Below are 18,835 nucleotides of genomic sequence, written 5' to 3' on the forward strand. Positions count from 1 at the left end.
GTAAAGAGAAAACTTGGCAAAATAAGCCAACTAGATCTAACAGACATGCAGAACATTCCACCCAAAAACAGCATACACATTCTTCTCAAGTGCACATGGGACATTTCCCAGGACAGACCTTATGTTACAAATTAAGCTCCAACAGATCATCATACAAAGTATCTACTCCAACCACAATGAGATAAAGATAGAAATCAATAACAGAAAATTCACAGAACTGTGGAAATTCAACAACTTTTAAACAACCAATGGATTACAAAGAAATCACAAAGGAAATTAAAAGATACTTAGAGACAAATGATAAAAAACTTGGGAGGTGCAACATAAGTGGTGCTAAGGGGGAAATTTAAAGCTATAATATATGCTTATATTAAAAAAGAGGAAAGATCTCAAATCGATGACGTAACTTTACAACTATGGAACTAGAAAAAGAAGACTAAACTAAACCTAAAGCCAGCTGAAGGAAGGAAAAAATAAAGATTAGAGCAAAGATAAATGAAATAAAGAACAGAAAAACAATTTTAAAAGTGAATGAAAGCAAAAGTTCATTCTTTGAAAACATCAACAAAACTGGCAAACCTGTAGCTAGTTGGACTGAGAAAAAAACAAAAAAGAAGACTCAAATTACTAAATTCCGAAACCAAAGTGGGAAAATATTACACTTCAACGGAAATAAAAAGGATTAAAAGAGAATACATTAGTACCCATGTGGCAAGAAATTGGATGAATGGATGAATTTCTAGAAACACAAAACCTACTAAGAGTAATCATGAAGAAATAGAAAATCTGAATAGACCTATATATCTAGCTAAGAGACTGAATCAATAATAAAAAATCTGACAGAGAAAAGCCCTGGGTCCAATGACTTCACTGGTGAAATCTACCAAAAATGCAAAGAAAGACTAACATCAATCCTTCTCAAACTTTCAAAAAATTAGAGAAGGGACATCTCCTAACTCACTCTATAAACCCAGCACAACCCTGATACCAAAGCCAGACACAAATATGACAAGAAAAATAAAGATCAACATTCTTGATGATCACTGATGCAAACAAAAATCTTGTAATACTAGTGAATAGAATTTAGCAAAACATTAAAAGGATTATACACGATGACCAAGCAAAATGCAAGGTTGGTTCAACATGTAAGCCAATCGATGTAATACATTATATTAACAGAATGAAGAAAAAAATCCACATGATCATCTCAACTGATGCAGAAAATGCAAATATTCAATACGCTTTTGTGATTGAGGGAAAAAAAGCAAAAGCATTCAATGAAACTAGGAAAAGAAGGGAACTACAGGGGGGTCTGGGTGGCTCAGTAGGTTAAGCGCCTGCCTTCAGCTCAGGTCATGATCCCAGGGTCCTGGGATCGAGTCCTACATTGGGCTCCCTGCTCAGCGGGGAGCCTGCTGCTCCCTCTCCCACTGCCCCTCCCCCTGCTTATGCTCGCTCTGTCAAATAATTTAAATAAAACCTTAAAAACAAAACTGGGGGGGGGGAACTACATCAACATAATACAAGCCATACATGAAAAGCCCACAGTGAGCACCATACCAGATGGTGAAAGACTGAAACCTTTTTTTTTGGTCAGGATGTCCACTTTCACTATGTCTATTCAGCTTAGAACATAGTACTGGAAGTTCTAGCTACAGCAATTATGAAAGAAAAAGAAATAAAAGCCACGTTATTGGGAAGGAATAAGTAATATTACTTGTTTGCAGATATGATCTTGTATGTAAAAAACACTGAAGATTCCACAAGAAGATTGACCTAACAAATGAATTCAGCAAAGCAGCAGGCCACACAGTCAACATACAAATAGCTGCATTTCAGGGGCGCCTAGGCGGGGTAGTTAAGCATCAGTTAAGTGTCCAACTCTTGGTTTCAGCTCAGGTCATGATCTCAGGGTAGTGGGATCAAGCCCTGTGTCTGGCCCTGGGCTCAGGGTGGAGTCTGCTTGAGACTCTCTCTCCCTCTCCTTCTGCACCCCCCCCAAAATAAATGAATAAATCTTAAAAAAAAAATCAGTTGCATTTCTACACACTACCAATGAACAATCTGAAAAGGAAATTATAAGAACAATTCCACCTACCTTCAAAAATAATAAAATATTTAGGAATTAACTTGAAAGACTTGTACAATAAAAACTGCAAAACTGATGAAAGTAAAGAAGACATAAATAAATGGAAACACATCCCATATTCATGGATTGGAAGACTTAATATTGTTACAATGTCAAGAATACCCAGAGTGACCTACAGATTCAATGCAATCCTTTATCAAAATCCCAATGACATTTTCTGCAGAAATAGAAAAACCCTCTTAAAATTCATATGGAATTGCAAGGGATCCCAACATCTAAAACAATCTTGGAGGAACAAAAGAACAAAACTGGAAGAATCATACTTGATTTTGGGCGCCTGGGTGGCTCAGTTGGTTGGGCGACTGCCTTCGACTCAGGTCATGATCCTGGAGTCCCGGGATCGAGTCCCGTATGGGGCTCCCCGCTCAGCGGGGAGTCTGCTTCTCCCTCTGACCCTCCCCCCTCTCCTGCTCTATCTCATTCTCTCTCTCAAATAAATAAAATCTTAAAAAAAAAAAAGAATCATACTTGATTTTAAAATTTACTACAAATCTACAGTAATCAGAATGGTGTGGTGCTGGCATAAAGACAAACATACAGACCAGTGGAATAAAATGAAGAGCCCAGAAACAAACACTTGCATAGATGGTTAAAATAATTTTTGATGAGGGTGCCAAGACCTTCCACCGGAGAAAAGAGTCTTTCAATAAATTCAATAAATAAATGATACCAGTGCAAAACTGGTATCCACATGCAAAACAATAAAGTTACCCTTCCCTAATACCACATATAAAAATAACTAAAAATGTACCAAAAACCTAAATGTAAGTCTTACGACAACAAAACCCTTAGAAGAAAACATCGGACAAAAGCTTCATGAAACTGAATTTGGTAGTGATTTCTTGGATGTGACACCAAAGGCAGAGGCAGCAAGAGAAAGAACAGACAAATCGAACTTCATGAAATTTTTAAATTGTGTGCATCAAAAGACACTATCCAGAGTAAAAAGACAACCCAAAGAATGGGAGAAAATATCTGCAAATCATAGATCTGACAAGGGATTAACATCCAGAATATAAAGAGAACCCCTGAAACTCATCACCACCACCAAAAAAACATTCAAAAATGGGAAAATGACTCAAATAGACATTTCTCCAAAGATATATAAATGGCCAAAAAGACATGAAAAGATGCTCAAGATCACTAATCATTGGGGAACAGCAAATCAAAAGCACAATGAGGTCCCACTTCACACCACACACTCATGAGGATGGCAATGCTCAGAAAAGGAGGAAACAGAGGATGTGGAGAAATGGGACCCCTGTGCGCTACTGGTGGGAAGGTAAAATGGGGCAGCCGCTGTGGGAAACGGTACGGTGGGTCCCCCAAAAGTTGAAAACGGAATTACGATTTGATCCAGAAATTCCACTTGTGGGTATAGACCCCCCCAAAATGGAAAGGAGGGTCTCGAAGAGATATTTGTACCTCCAAGTTCGTAGCAGAATTATCCCCAATAGCGACCACGTGGAAGCAACCCAATGTCCATGGATGGTTGGATGGATGGATGGATAGAGGCAGACTGTGGCCTATCCATCTAATGGAATATTACCGAGTCTACTGCACCTGCTACAACACAAATGATCCTCGAGGGCCTGGTGCCGAGTAAAACAAGCCAATCCCAGTAAGACAAACACTGCATGATTCTAGTTACATGAGGTACTTAGCCAAAAAAATCTCAGAGACAGAAAGGAGAATGGTGCGTGCCAAGGGCTGCAGGGAGCAGGTAGGGGGAGTGAGTCTTTCATTGGGAGAGAGTTTCAGTTTTATGATGTGAATGGTGGTGATTCCTGCACAACATAATGAACATATTTACGGCCACTGCACTATACACTTAAAAAGGTTTACGATGGTAAATTTTAAGTTATGTGTATTTTACCATAACAAAATGAAAAAAATTATACAAAACATACGGGAATACTTAAAGAAATGAAATTATAAGTGGAAAGAATGCCTTTAATCAATTCATTTTTAAGATATTTAACTTTAATATAAATAATTTCAAATTTGCATTAAACCACTACATGTTCTATTTCTTTCAGGCAGCAAACTAAAATTTTATCTTCCAATATGTAACTTAATAACAACCACAGCCCTCCTGGAAAAGTATAAAATATTATCACAGATAAATTATAAATTAACCCATCAACCTCTACTTAGTGGCTATTGTAGAATATTGCATCCTCGCCTTTTGCTAAGGAGAAGGGTTATGTTTTTCAAATACGTATATTCACGGGAGAAAAAAGTCTATCTGTGAACATTTTAAAACTAATACATATCTGTATCTATCTCTATAAAGGCAACATTTGTATTTTATTTTTCTTTAAAATTATTAGTATACTAGACATTTTTCATTTAAAAAAAGCTCAGAGGTAAGCTGTATGTTAGGAACTACTGTGTACAGATCTCAAGCACGGCCATAAGTCATTATCACAATAACAATAATGCACACTCTGGTTTTATCTTTACATTATAATGCGTATGTTTAAACACAAAAATATTTCAAATCTGGGGACTTTTTGCCTTGATCTGAAGACATGGTCTATACAGCATTCTTGCAATTTTGATTATGGAGTGTTTCTAGAATAGAGAATTACAAAAGCCCAGAGCCCTGCCCCTGGAAGTATCCCAGGAAAGATTTCAAGCGTGGTGGCATATTGCCTTTATATGTCTGAGGTACCAAACCTTCACTGTCCTGAGTGGCATGAGTCTCTCTTCTATAATGCCCCCTCCATGCAGAATTGTATCTTAAGATCAGAGAAGTAAAAGTAACTTGGGAAGGAGGAAACAAACTGAAATTTTCAAACATGCGTGTAAGAAACAGAGGTTTGTGCTACTGGTGTTTTCTTTCCGTTCACTCATCAAACCATTTTTTTTTAAAGATTTTATTTATTTGAGAGAGAGAGAGAGAGAGAGCACAAGCAGGGTAAAGGACAGAGGGAGAAGCAGGTTCCCCGCTGAGCAGGGAGCCTGATGTGGGACGCGATCCTGGGACTCTGGGACCATGACCTGAGCCGAAGGCCGACCCCCTTAACCGACTGAGCCACCCAGGTGACCCTCATCCAGTCGTTTTCAATGATATAAATTCTGGCCGTTTTGCTAATTACTTGGAAGACACTTGCTAGATATTTGGTTCTCTGATTTATTTGTGAGGTACAACATCTAAACCAATCCTGACAAGTTTCCAAAATATTTCCCCTAGTATTGCAAATATTGATCAGGTGAAACACTATAATTTAAATTGAATTCAAGGGAAGGGCTTGGCACACAGCGGCCTCGTGCACATGGGACAGCAGGACCAGCCGCTGCTCAGCCTCTTGCATTCCAAGCACTGGACAGTCAGCAGTTAAGTCCTCGGGCCACAGCCATCTAGAGCCCTCGCGAGGCCATCAGAGAGCCCTAAAAAGAAAGCTACCACTCGAGAGATAAGACAGGCTTCGTCATTTGACTGCGATGCCATTCAGTGTTCAAAACACAGGTGGGTGCTGTTTCTTGAAAATCAACCCATTTTAAGAATGGAGAGGGGTATATAATGTAAATGTGCCTAGGGTACGTCCTGTGGGAAGAGGAGAGTTCATTCTACTCTTTCCAGTATGCACTCGGTTCCTAGGCAGAGCCCACAGCCCGTGTTAGAGGCTGGGGCCGGGAGGAGAGCTGAGCGCGCCTTTCACCGCAGTTGTCCCTGGTCTAGTGCAAGAGCCAAAAAGGGACACACACAGTGACACACAGTGCGCCACCGGCGCACGCACGGACGGGCAGGAGCGCAACGGTAACCAAGAACAGAACAGAAAAGGAAGTCTTCTGAGTATCAGTTCTTAAACTGGGTCTAAGATCCAGGAGCTCTGCAGACGGCCCTTGATGAAAGGGATCTGTGGACCACGGCCCCCGTGTACGGCCAAAGCTCTGCTTCTGGAGACACACTCACTTTCTTTTTCATCTTACAGTCACTCTGAAGTTACTTCTTCAAATATAGTTTGTCAAGTAAAATCTATTCTACACTTTGCTGCATTTAGTAGGTGTAGCTGGAAAAACCTATTGATAATTACATAACGGCATCAATATACAAAATACTATGGAAAAGTATTTTTTAAGAAAAAAAAAACATCAGGCTTCCACGATCCCACTAAAAATGTGTTTCTGAGAAACAACTTGGAAGAGTCAGAAGAGTCACACTAGTGTTTACGTCAGAAGGAGAAAGACTGTCACACTTCGGAGCACTTGTAACCACTTCAGTTTATACAGCTTCACAGCAATGGTGACCACAGCCTTACAAATGTTCAAACACAGCCGGCCTCTGACGGAGCTCCCGCACAGCAGCCCGCGTACCGTCATGAGCGTCTTTACCACACGGGACGGTATTCAAGTACTGTGCTTGTGCGCTCGATTCTTCCACAGGAAAATGCCAGGGAAGGGAGCTGCCACTTGGTCCCTCTGTTTAGAACCAAAGCAGCTGTTCAAAGCAGAGGTAACAATCACCTGAGAAATAAATCCTCCAAGAAAACGGAGTTCCCCTTTGACTTTTATGATTTTACAGAACAAAGCATCAACATTCAAAAGAGGAGTATGTGGCCTCTCTGCATCAACTGTTTTGTACTTGAATTTATTTATAGCTGAACTAAAATGTCTAACTTCTGATCCATTGAGAGATGGTCTTAGAATCCAACCCTGAAAGACACTGTTGGATAGAGAACAACCTATGTAGACTCACTCCTATTTCCCAAATATGGTCCACATGGCTTATCTTTCAATTATATGTTAATCTAGGAGTTACAGCCACAACCTAGCAAATGGAGTATATAATTTGGATAAAACCTGCCAGTTGTTGACTCACACACTTAACATTTAAAGTATGAAACAGGGGCGCCTGGGTGGCTCAGTCGGTTAAGCGGCTGCCTTCGGCTCAGGTCATGATCCCAGGGTCCTGGGATCGAGCCCCACATCGGGCTCCCTGCTCAGCAGTGAGCCTGCTTCTCCCTCTTCCACTCCCCCTGCTTGTGTTCCTGCTCTCGCTCTCTCTCTGTAAATAAATAAATAAAATCTTTAAAAAAAATTTAAAAAAAAGTATGAAACAAATAAAATGATTCTCTAATGTGAACTCTGAATTATCTTCACGTATCGTGGCAATTTCCATGCTTCTCTCCCCCCGACCCAGACTGTGAGCTATGTAACTATGGTGTTGACCTAGATCTTCTGAGCACCTAGCGCAGAGCAGGCACCCATATTTGCCCCGTAATTGAAGAAATCAAAGAGTAGAAACACGTGGAGCCCCCCCTCTACTCTCCAGCACCCCTTATCTTTGCACTCCGTGGGAAGCCAGCAGTCAGCTGTTATTCTAAGCTGTCCTATTCCGTGGCATGCCTTTGAAGCACTCCTTTGAGGCACAACCTGCCTGTAGCTGCCCATCACCAAGTGACCACAAAAGTACAAATGAGTACAATTTTATGAGTTTGAAACTCTTCCTAGGGGTCCCCACATAGGGACATCTAAACATTACCTATGCACACAGATCCTTTAGTACAACATTTTCCCACTGTGTCAAACTCCAAGAAAATAAGGCATTAAAAAATAGACATGGGGCAGCTGAATGGTCCAGTCGATTAAGCATCCGACTCTTGATTTCAGCTCAGGTCATGATCTCAGGGCCGTGAGATCAAGCCCCGTGTCAGGCTCTGCACTCAGCAGGGAGTCTGCTTGAGATTCTTTCCCTCTCCTTCTGCTCTTCCCACCACCACCCCACTTGTGCGCTCTCTCTCTCGCTCATTCTGTAAAATAAATAAAATCTTTTAAAATATGTAAATTTTGTCAGTCTTTCTATTATTATAAGGCTTTCTAAACTGCAAATAAAAGGTTCAATACAATTTCATTTTAGAAACTTAAGTTGGTTCTCCCATGACTTTTCTACAACTATTTAATCATGTGAATTCATTTTGTCTATTTCTAGCACAATTATGTACTGAAGAACACACAATATCTATGCAGTTTCTTTTCAATTCTGTAATAACAATGATGGACTTTAAACATTAAACTTTTTCTAATACTAAGAAAATTATTGTAAAAGATAGCTCTTTACCAATCTCAGAGAGTACAGAATAAAGATTGGGAAGATGGGAAAGAAATTATCTCTAAGTCACTTTGTCTCTCGGTTTCCTTCTCCTTAATGTTACACAGTTTGCAAAGATGAAATTTGCTCTGGGGAGGGAGAAAGCAAAATGTCACCACGTGAAGCTGTTTTCACAATAGTGCACCCCTCTTAACAAACAACAGAGATCTGCTTTTTAGAAAGGATAGAGTATTTTGATTGGAAAAGACCTGAACAATGATGAGTGTGCTATGGTTTGCAGAAGAAATGACAGCAGAAAGTACATATAAAGAACATTAAATGGGAAGGCGATGTTAAAGGCCTAGGAACACTGATAATATTTCAAACTGGCTATAGTTTTAAACTCTAAACTTCAGGGAGAATTGCTAGGTCCTGAACAATAAGCAAATCAATTCTATCAATAATAACATGGATCATTTCTATCACTCGGGATGTCATGCAGTGAGCAGCTGGGGTTACCCTGACATTATAGGGTAAGCAGCGGACAGTATTCACAATGTGCATAATTAGATGCTGCTCAGGCAACAGAATACATAATACGTGAATTGCCACAGGACACCTGAATTAATTTGCTCCGATTCTTATTTAATTACTTAGGCTGATATACACTATGTTTTCTCTCCCTTGTAGTTCCTACTCTAGAAAAGGAATATATGCAGATGTCACTTCTTTAAACGCTCACTTAATACTGGTGACTTCCAATTTCCAGTTAGAAAACCAGTTATTTAGCATGGTTTTTCCTTTCCTCCTTTTTGAAAGATGTACACAAAAAATAAAGCTTTTTCTCCTAAAATAATCCGGAATTCACTATGAATGTATTTAAAAGGAGTGAAATAAAATCTTGTCAGAAACACTAAATGGAGGCCACGAAAGGCCAGGACTGTTCCCATCAAGAACATGCGGTAACTCACACGAGCTAAATAGAAGTTCAGAGAACTACAAAGCCGCCATCAGATCCAAATCCTGAGAGAAAATCCTTGTGCCCTCTCCTGGCTCTGGAGGTGACTGTGCCATGTGGGGTACTTTTCCTCACTACAGAAACTGGAGCTCACAGTGTTTTCTTTCTCCCCTGTGTGCTGCGTGCACGAGCTACAGGCAGCCCGAGCTACCTGCACCTGACCCGTACGGTTTGGGGACGCAGTGGGACGGGAGCAAATTCAGGTGACTGCCTTCATCCCAAGCAAACCGGAAGTCTAGAGGACTCTTTTACGTACACCAATATTACAATCTCTCTTCTAAGCTGAAAATCCTTAAATGGCTTCTTCCTTCTTCTGACAAGACCTTCAGGAAGGAGCCTGGCTACCCTTCCCCCACATCTGCACGCTCACTCACATACAGTCTCACACGCTCGGCCATGCACACAGGTCACGCACCGTCCCATGCTCAGTCACGCACTGTGTGAACTGCGCTTTGCAGCCTGGCTGTGTTCAGCCAAACTCTTGCTCCCTCGCACTGATTTCAGGGGGATTCCACACATTGTCTAGCAGACATTTCCAACTCTTAGCAAGTGATAAGCAATATAAATCTGTGAAACAGAAAGGAAGTAAGCAAAATTTTATTCCAAAATATTAACAGTGGCTAAGTTAATAACTTTTTTTTTAATTTTATGCATTTTTTTGACAGAAGAAAGATTTGAGAGCGCACAAGCAGGGGGAGTGGCAGAGGCAGAAGGAGAAGCTGAGCAGGGAGCCTGATGTGAGGCTCAATCCCAGGACCCTGGGATCATGGCCTGAGCCAAAAGCAGACACTCAACTGACTGAGCCACCCAGGCGCCCCCTAAGTTAATAACTCTTATCGTACTAAGGAAGCCCTTTGGAAAGGCTTTTTCTCAAATAATGCTAAATTGTCTTTAATTAGAAGATGCTTTCTTCATAAATATTTTTACAAAAACACATAAAGATCTCGGTATTCTCTCCAGACCTCATTATGCACTGCCTCGTCTCCCTCATCTGTTTCCATGAACACCTTGAACATACTGTTACTGAAGCACTCGTAAAAATAAAGTTACAAAGCAATGGCCAATGACTATCTCCTCCACAGGCATCCTCATTTTTACATCCCCATAATTTCCTCATTATCTGGCATTAGCAAGTGCTTTCTCAAATGATGACAACTGCTCACTAATCCTGGTACGTGAACAAGAGGGAAACGAAGCAGACTATACCAACAGAAATCTGCAGCAGTTAAAAGTAAACTATAGACATATACTAAAACCCCTTAAGGATTATATATATATTTTTAAAAGATTTTATTTATTTATTTGACAGAGAGAGACACAGCGAGAGAGGGAACATAAGCAGGGGGAGTGGGAGAGGGAGAAGCAGGCCTCCTGCTGAGCGGGGAGCCCGATGTGGGGCTCGATCCCAGGACCCTGGGACTGTGACCTGAGCCGAAGGCAGACGCTTAACGACTGAGCCATCCAGGTGCCCCCACAAACCCCTTAAGTATTATGAAGCATTTATAATATCAGCTGTTAAAATCAAAAGGTACTGAGTCCTCCAAATCTGACTGGGGAGTCACTGGGGAGAAGGGACTTCAAGCTATAGCAAAACACCATGATCGTGCAAAGAATCCAATGAAGCACACACGGGTACATGAGCAGATGCACAGCCATCCAGTCAATACAAACCAGGAAACAATGTGGGTATCACAGTCTATTAAATCCTATCCAAACTCACACTGAACTAGTGAAAGTACTTCATCTTACTGGCTCGTAATATTTTCAGGGAGAAGGACTTTCTCCAGAGTAAATATGCTAAACAAAAACACTGTACTGACTATATCCCACAGAGACTGGATGTGGGAAAATTTAAGAACTTGAAACACTCTCTAGGTTTTCCCTTTTCAGTTCAAAGCTTCTGTTCTCATTTATTCAAATTTAAGGTTTGCTGTTTTTAACTTATATACACAATGAATATCTTTGTATTTAACACAAGATTTAACTTACCCTGGTAAATGTGCCTTCAAAACTATGAATATCCAGTTGTGGCTTCTGGGCATATACATAAGCACTGACTGAAAAAAGGTCCTGGAATACAGAATATCTGAATGAATTACATTATAATTAGACAAAATTACTTGGAAATTTTTCAATCACCAACTAATATTTTTCATATGTTATGTACCAAAAGCGATGGTTGGTTTTCCTATACTTTGTGTGCCAACACTAGGTTAGGATGGAGGATAACTAAGGGAAATAATTTTTAAGCTCAACAGAGGTGTGGCAATTTCTCTTGGTTCTAAAAGACTACTACTTAATGATAGGTGTATGTCGAGCACTTGGGAGTTGCTCAAAAGCTCCATGTTGCCTGGGGCTGTCCCAGATTCCAAGTTTAAAGGTGGAAATATACTTCGTGGAGTTCTGTCATACTGTGTATGAGTACTCAGGAGTTACATGGGTACCCAAGAATTTAGTGGGATTTAAATAATCCTCACAATTCTGCATGAGTTCTATAAAACAATTTAGCAAATTCCTAAATTTACTTGCATGTTTTTCTTCTAACAGCTACTGCATTTGCCATAAACAGCTGACTTCCTTGAAGCTATGAACATATTGCATTTCTCCCATGTGCCTGAAGCACATCCCCACGATCTATATTTACAAAATTGTATGGGAAGGCTTTAACTATTCACACATCACAGCAACTTTCCCAGAACTAGCTCTGAAGTAGAAAAAAATCGTTTAGATTACCCGACTCACAGGCAACAGGTAAATGCTTAAACAGTAAGTCTCTGGACATGACACTGAAGCACTTTATTTTAAGGCAATTTATAAAAGTACATCTGTTGATTTATAAATTTTAGTTTTTAAAACTCTATGTAATTTTATTAAAATAAGGTTATAATAGGTGAAAATGTATTGATAACAAATTTTACTTTTTTAATGGTGCATGATTATGTTTACCAGGAGATCACAAAGAATTTATAGTACCAAAAAGTTCCTTGCCTGTATGGACTTTAACCACCAACACCCACACAGGATTCTGACTGTACTGCCTACTAGACAGCCCAAGGGCGAGTGACTTCCCATTTCTTCTGTGTGGTGATCCCACACATCCTAACGTGACCGGCGTGTAACTGACATTAGGAGACAAAACTCCAAAGCACACAGGTAGGAAGCATACCTGAGTTCACAGAGGGAGGATGCAAATGATCATGTGGATGTAGAATGACCTACTAAATTTCTTATAATCTAAATATGCTCCTGTATTTTTCAAACTGATTCATGTGGACACAAGTAATATTCTTAGTGGGTGAGTTACATCCACAAATGGAGATGATACTGGAGCCTTTCAGAGTAAACTATCAGAAGTCTTTGAGTTCTTGGTATTTCAGTTGTTTTAAAATATATATCTATTCTTAATTGGCTATCAGAAAGCTGGACAAGTACAATGCTATACGGAAGTTTCAGAAATCTGTCCTTATTACAGGCCTGAAATTTAAACAAGACCCACATCAGCTAGGAGGGAAAGAACCCCAGCCCGCTGTGTCCCCATGCTCCTCGCCAGGGCTGCTGCCTGCCTGCCCTCAGGACCCTGAAGCCACAGTGCCCTGGCCCATGCGCTGCCCGCATTTCCAGTCTCTCTGCTGCCCTCTGAAGGAAGACTAGGATTCCTTTTCCGTTTCATTAATAATCTACGCGTTAACAACGGGCATCACGTACACCTGAAGATACCTGAAGGTGCTCAACTGGAAAGTGAAAAGAGACTTCTAAGTTTAAGGTAAATTCTGTAATACAAATGCAGGTTTGATACAACAATCTAGTGACTATTGAAAAAACGAATGGAAAAAGAGAAAACGAGCCACTCACACAAGAACTCGTCAGACTCAAGCTCACTGCACAGCAAGGTAAAAGCTGTGGATGGAGGGCCAAGCTGGTGTCTGAACAGGGTGGGCTTCCCAATGTGTCCTGAGAACGAGGCACCCCCCTCCCCCATCTCCACCGTCCCCTCAAGCCCTCCTTGGAGCAGGGCTGATGCTGCGTCTTAGCACAGCTCTCCCAGCATGGCCTGGAAGTCCCATCATCTGGAACCCTGGACTCAACAGATCCCAAATGCCTGCACTTGACTCTAAGCTGGACCCTACGTGGTCTGCCAGGGCCGTTTCAAGCATGGCACGATCAGCGCCAAGCTGAATCGAGGAACAGGCTCGCAAACAGAGCTGGGACCTGCAACAGGTGCAAGAATTCACAACCCCTGGAGGGAAATTAACCATTAAAACAAGCCGGATGCTGGCTGGGCCATCTGGTTTCCCTGAGCTGCCCACGATCAAGGGCCCATGCTCTGATGGGCCATATGAAATCAAGATGCTAGGGGCACCAACTTGTGACCCCTGCCCAAAGCTGCAAGAGGGAGGTCCATCCCATGCTGGTGACCGTCTACAGCCCCATCTGTCTCGGGAGTGTCTGGCTGCTGTTAACTTGTGCTTGGCATTCCAGATCAGCTGCAGTTTGCAACAGTGGACCACGAGCCTGAACCCACTTCCCCCACCTCCCCCTGTATGCACCTGAGAGTAAGGTAGTTTGATTAGTAAGTGCCGCTGCCCCAGAAAGTACATGATCTCTGGGGGCCATTCCCCAGATAAATGATGGGGACAAAAGCGGTGGTGGGGTATGTAAAGCCATTTTGAAATGGTTTGAAGATTCAGATTTCCTCTTGACCAATTCCTAAACATGATGTGTCTTCAGGATTAAGTTGTATAAAAGTATTTTCCTGTATGGGGAACCTGGGTGGCTCAGTCTCTTAAGAGTCTGACTCTTGATTTTGGCTCAGGTCATGATCTCAGGGTCATGAGCCTGCTTAAGATTCTCTCTCCTTCTCCCTCTGCCCCTCTGCCTCCACCCCCCCCACACTCTCTCTCTTTCTCTAAAGAAAAAAATAATTTCATGTAAAAAATGCTTTGTGCTTCTTCTTCTTCTTCTTCTTCTTTTTTTAAAGATTTATTTGAGAGAGAGCAGGAGAAAGAGCGAGCGGGGGTGGGGGGAGAGGCAGAGAAAGAATCTCAAGTGGACTCACCGCCAAGCACGGAGCCTGATGTAGGGCTCAATCTCATGACCCTGAGGTCCCTCGATCCCTCAATCTCATGACCTGAGCCAAAACCAAGAGTCAGACACTCAACCAAATGAGCCACCCAGGCTCCCCAAAAGTTTTGTGCTTCTTGCATAAACCCCTTTCAGCTGAAAGTCTGGGAAGACAACATGAAGTCTCCTGGTGGCACAACACTGGGGAGGAGCAGAGGAAAGAGGGCACTTTTGCTTCTCACAACTGTCGGCAGGCTCTCCAGTCCAGCAGGAAACCCTCCTGCTGCCAGTGATTGGCATCTGAGATCCAAAGGGGCTGCCAGGCCTACAGCACGTCTGGCAGCTGGGATTTCTCACTTGGACATGGTGGTAAAAGGTGAATGGTACTGTTTTAACGGGCTCTGGCCAGGGCCTATACGAGGCAGACCTGGCAGCAGGCATGCAGACTGGTCTCACCCGGCTGCGTGAAGTCCCAGAACAATACTGCTAGCACTTCTCCTGTGAAGACACCTTGGCTGAGGCAGTAGGCTGTGCAGAAAAAGGAACGCAGACTTGAGAAAGGCCTGCTCACAAGCAAGGCTGGCCCTTGGGTGAGGTCTAGAGATGTGGATTTCAGGAGCATTCCCACCATTCCCAGATAAGAAAGACTCACTGTGCCTGAATGATTTATTCAAGCAGCGTGGTTTATACCGAACATAGGCTTCCTTCTGGGACTCTGGCACCTTGATATGTGCCAGACAGAGGAATGCCTCCATGAGTCTCTCCTGTGTTTCCTTGGTAGGCACCATCTCACTTGTGTTCTCGTAACATGCTGCCGGGGGTGTGCAGCGCGTCCTGTGAGGGTCCACTGGGAGGCGCTCCGGAACCGTGCGCCATGCTTCCTCCAGATTCACCCCAGGGCCTTTCACTTGGCTGTCTGTGCCCCGCGTCCCGTTGCTAAAATCAATCATGGTCATGAGGAGGACTATGTGCTGAGTCCTGGGGGATTCTCCCAGGTAATCATTAAAACTGGGGGTGGTCTTGAAGGTCCCCCAAAACAGAGAGCTTACCATTTTTATAGTTCTCATTTTCATTTTTTGTTATTTGTTATATTGTGGGTTTGCCTCAGAATAAATGTTTTAGCGTGGCTTCCGCACTTAGAAAAATCACACACTTGAAGGCATGAAGACTCAGAGGCCAAAGATGGGGGTAACCACAGCGGCTGAGGAGCGACGGGGGACGTGGAGACCTGAGGTGGGAGAGTGCCTCGGAGGGGCCCTAACTCTGGCATCCTCTCACCCCGACCCCACATGACCCACATGCGGGGCGGCTTTCCAGCAGTCCAGCTGAAAGAAGTGAACAAAGACCCCCAATTGCCGGGAAGCTAGAGCTCAGAGTTCGACTTCAGCCCAGTGAACTACCAAGTAGAACAAAACCAAATTCAAAAAACAGTACCCTTTAGAAGACCATAAGGCAATCCAGAGTGTCTATAATGTATCATTAGAAATGCTGAAGACACCATCCAAACAAACTTCTAGACGTATGAAGACATAAGAACACAAGATCCAAATTCAGGAAAGAATTCAATCAATAAAGACGAATTCTGCGATGAGCAGATATCAGAATTAAGAGATGAGAATTTCAAAGCAATTTCAACATCTCAAAGAATTAAAGGAAAATCTTCTCCTAAAGCAATGGGAAACCACAGTACAGAAAAAAATATATATTTAAGGAAAAAGAACCAAATGGAAATTCTAGCGTTAAAAAAATACAATATCTGAAGTAAACTTATTAGACGAACTTAACAGGAGATTGGAGATGAAAGAACAGAGTCAGTGAACTTGAGGAAAGATCAAGAGATAATGAATCTGAAGACACAAAGAAAAAAGATTTAGGAAAGGATATGGTTGCAGTACCACTGACAGGGTATCAGGAGATCTAACGTGCTTACAACTGGGTTCCTGGAAGGAGTGGAAAAAGAATGCGGAAGGAAAACTATTTGAAGAAATAATGACTAAAAATATGCAAAATATATTGACAGCCCAGACAGATGTATGAAGCCTAGAAAACCCCTAGGCAGATAAATAAAATTAAAAAAAAGAGAAAGAAAGAAAGAAAAGAAAACCCAAGGTAACACCGCTAAAAAACCAAAGAGCAATCTCAAAAGTACCCACAGAAAACGACATATTACACACAGGGAACAACTATCAAAATAATACTGATTTCTCATTAGAAATAATGGAAGCAGGAGACAGTGGAACAAAACAGAGTGCTACGGGGGGGGGGGAATATCTGTCATCCAAGAATTCAATATTCAGCAAAAACATCCTTCACAAAAACAAGTGAAATAAAGATATTTCCAGATAAATAAGAATGAGAATTCACTATAAGCAGATATACACTACAAGAAATGTTAACAGAAATTCTTTAGGCTGAAGGGAAATAGTATCCAGTACAAATTCAGTCTTTAGGAAGGAATGGTGAGGAACAAAAATAATAAATCCTGTTTTTCCACTTAATGTTTCCTTAAAATACAGATAAAACATCGGAACAGTTCCTATGCAGACATAGTGCATAGAAACGTACATGCGTACAGAAAGGGCACAATACGCTTTCAGCATAAAGGACAGGCAGGGGAAATGGACCCATCCAATGACAAGGTTCTTACATTTTACGTCAAGCGACACAATTTTAACTTTCCACAGCACACTTTTAGTTAAATGCATAATATGATCTCTAGCAACTGCGAAGAGGTATAGCTAAAAAGCTAACAGATTAAGTAAAACAGAATTCTAAGTATATTCAACTAACCTAAAACTGCGAAAGGAATGTCTGAGACACTGGAGCTGTGGGCAGCAGTGGAGGAGACAGCCTGTGAGGGAGGGTCAGGAAGAGAGAGGGCAGGGGGTGGTCTTGCTGCCAAGGTCTCTTAACAGTAGTGTTAGGCCAAAGCGGTGGAAGAATTATACTTCAACAGGAGAAGGAACCATTCTTCATCATAACAGGTCAAAGGGAGAAAAAATAAATACCAGTACGCATAGTACTGTTCATGTACTGGCGGGAAAGAGAAGGAATTTCCACTCGCTATAATCCCTTTCCTCTGTAAGACAAGCTCCTGCGAGAAGGATCACACACCTGCCCTTCTCTCCTCACGTGACCTTACCTTGCAGGGGGAAGCGGTGATTAAGGGCAGGTGTAGGAGGAGCCGCGGGAGAGCTGAGAAGACTGAAAACACTGGCCACTGGTGATAGGACCACAGGTGGTCACAGACACAAAACAAGGCCTACGGACTATCTTATCTGTGGTGATGGTGTCAGAGGTATACTGAAGTGTACAGCTTAATGATGCGCAATTCATTGTCGCCAAAACTTACCTCAATGCAAGTGAAAACACACACATAAAATGATTACAGGTAGTATTAAGGACCGAGCTAGAAATGGTAGTCACACATGCATGCTTCCCACCTCTGGCCTACGTTCTCAGAGATGCAGAACAATCCATCTTCCAGGCCTATTTACGTTTTTATTTCAGCAATCATGTCTTTCTAAGAGGTCTACTTTCCATGTGATCTTTTTTTCATAGCTTCTGTTTGGGCTGTAATATCCCCTCCAATTTCTTAAAATGTATTAGAGATTTGTATTTCTTGTCTTCTATTCCTGGAAACCCCAATTTATCTAGCCTTCTCCGATCTCCTCTGTTCGTGGGAGCCTCGAATGGTGGGCTGTACATCAGGCTCTATTGCTTAAAGAAAATGTTCTTTCACAGAAAACAAGCAACAGCCTAAAAATGATAGAGCTTCCTTCATTTCTAGAAAACATGGATTTCGCGGTTTACGTTTCATTTCCTACTTTAATCTAGGTGGGTGGGGAGCACACAAATCTTCAAGCGGCTTAGACTTACTGGAAGAACAAGTGTGAAAGACCCGATTCTAATAAAAGTGGTGACCATAACAACCCCAGAGGGAGCATTCTGCTCTGAGGGCAGCCAAATCCTCCAGGAGAACTAACTGAAAAGTTTTAGTGTGCACCACCCAGGAGGAAGTACGAGAGGAAATCAAAGAAACTCACCAGAAAACAAACTGCAGAAATGGTGCAGCAGAGACATCGCACACCCCACCGTCCTCCCCAACTCTCGTTCAAAGACAGGACTCCCAGGCCTTCGACGGGCATATGGCCCCCGCTGCAAAATGCAGCCCTCTCCCCGCATTCTCTCCAGCCGGCTCGTGCTGCGTGGGGCGGAACACGACGAGACGTGCTCTGGCAGGAGGGCAGCAGTCACGTGGGACACAGGGGAGCGTCACCTATCGATGATGACACAGCTGCCTTCTCAGCCTGGGACCACCCACCTCTGGGCTGTCAAGTGAGGGGAAAAAACTTCTCTCCTAATTTGTGGTGCAGCAGTTCAGGAAACAGAAACCACTCCCGATCTCAGAAGCAGAAAGGGATTTAGTATGTGGAGTGAGGTCCTTCCAAAATCACAGGAAGGAATTAGACTCATGACTGAACCTCCAAAAGTTACTCTCAGAATATGACCAAAATGGCCCTCTCCATGGGAAATACCCTTGAACTACTGAGTTCAAGACACACTCATT

The 18,835-nt window shown here is 42.3% G+C and overlaps 1 long non-coding RNA gene across 1 annotated transcript in view; it reads right to left on the minus strand.

Annotated features, from left to right (window-relative positions):
• Positions 1–11,240, minus strand: part of LOC148161628 (uncharacterized) — a 36,329-nt gene extending 25,089 nt beyond the window's left edge. Inside the window, exon 1 of the long non-coding RNA XR_015767448.1 lies at positions 11,194–11,240. This is a non-coding gene — a long non-coding RNA (uncharacterized LOC148161628). The remainder of the gene's footprint in view (positions 1–11,193) is intronic.
• Positions 11,241–18,835: the final 7,595 nt, after the last annotated feature.

This window comes from Eumetopias jubatus, unplaced genomic scaffold (assembly GCF_037043125.1).
Source record: "Eumetopias jubatus isolate StellerSeaLion01/CBP00866 unplaced genomic scaffold, mEumJub1_p1.0 scaffold_106, whole genome shotgun sequence".
NCBI lineage: Eukaryota > Metazoa > Chordata > Mammalia > Carnivora > Otariidae > Eumetopias > Eumetopias jubatus.